Below are 1,307 nucleotides of genomic sequence, written 5' to 3'. Positions count from 1 at the left end.
CTTCCCATCCGTGGCCAAAGCATTGGAGCTTCTGCTTCAGCATCAGTCCCTCCAGTGAGTACTCAGGACTGATCTCCTTTACGATGGACTGGCTGGATCTCCTTGCAGCCCAAGGGACTCTCACGTCTCCTCCAACATCACAGTTCAAAAGCCTCAATTCTTTGGCGCTCAGCTTTCTTTATGGTCCAACTCTCACATCCACACATGACCACTGGAAGAACCACGGCCTTGATTAGATGGACCTTTGTGGGCAAAGTGATGTCTCTGCTTTGTAATAGGCTGTTTGTCATAGCTTTTTCTTCAAAAGGAGCAAGTCTTTCCATTTCGTGGCTGCGGCCATCGTCTGCAGTGATTCTGGAGCCCAAGAAAATAAAGTCTCTCACTGTTTCCCGTTTCCCCATCTATTTGCATGGGACTGGATGGGACTGGATGCCATGATCTTAGCTTTTTGAATGTTTAATTTTAAGTCAGCTTTTTCTCTCTCCTCTTTAACCCTCATCACAAGGGCTTTTAGTTCCTCTTTGCTTTCTGCCATAAGGGTGGTGTAATGCATATCTGAGGTTGTTGATGTTTCTTCCAGCAATCTTGACTCCAGCTTGTGATTCCTCTAGGCTGGCAATTCGTATGATGTACTCTGCGTAGAAGTTAAATAAGCAGGGTGACAGTATACAGCCTTGACGTGCTCCTTTCCCAATTTGGAACCAGTCCATTGTTCCAAACCAGTTCTAACTGTGCTTCTTGACGTGCATGCAGGTTTTTCAAGAGACAGGCGAGGTGGTCTAATATTTCTTCTGGTTAAGAATTCCCCACAGTCTGTTGCAGTCCACACAGGCGAAGGCGCTAGCACAGTCAATGGCGCAGAGGCAGGTGTTTTTCGGGAGACCCTCTGCTCTCTCCGTGACCCAGTGGGTGCTGGCAATATGATGCCTGGCTCCTCTGCTGTTTCTCAATCCAGCTTGAACATCTGGAAGTCCTCAGCTCACATACCGCTGGAGCCTAACTTGAAGGGTTTCGAGAATTACTTTGCTAGCGTGTGGAATAAGCACAACTGTGCGGTAGTTTGAGCATTCTTTGGCATTGCCTTTCTTTGGGACTGGAATGAAAACTGACCTTTTCCAGTCCTGTGGCTGCTGCTGAGTTTTCCAAATTTGCTGGCATATTGAGTGCAGCACTTTCAGCATCATCTTTTAGGATTTGAAATAGCTCAGCTGGAATTCCATCACCTCCACTAGCTTTGTTCGTAGTAATGTTTCCGAAGGCCCACTTGACTTCGTACTCAAGGATGTCTGGCTCTCAGCAAGTGACCA

This window comes from Capra hircus, unplaced genomic scaffold (assembly GCF_001704415.2).
Source record: "Capra hircus breed San Clemente unplaced genomic scaffold, ASM170441v1, whole genome shotgun sequence".
NCBI lineage: Eukaryota > Metazoa > Chordata > Mammalia > Artiodactyla > Bovidae > Capra > Capra hircus.
This window is presented reverse-complemented; position numbering follows the sequence as displayed.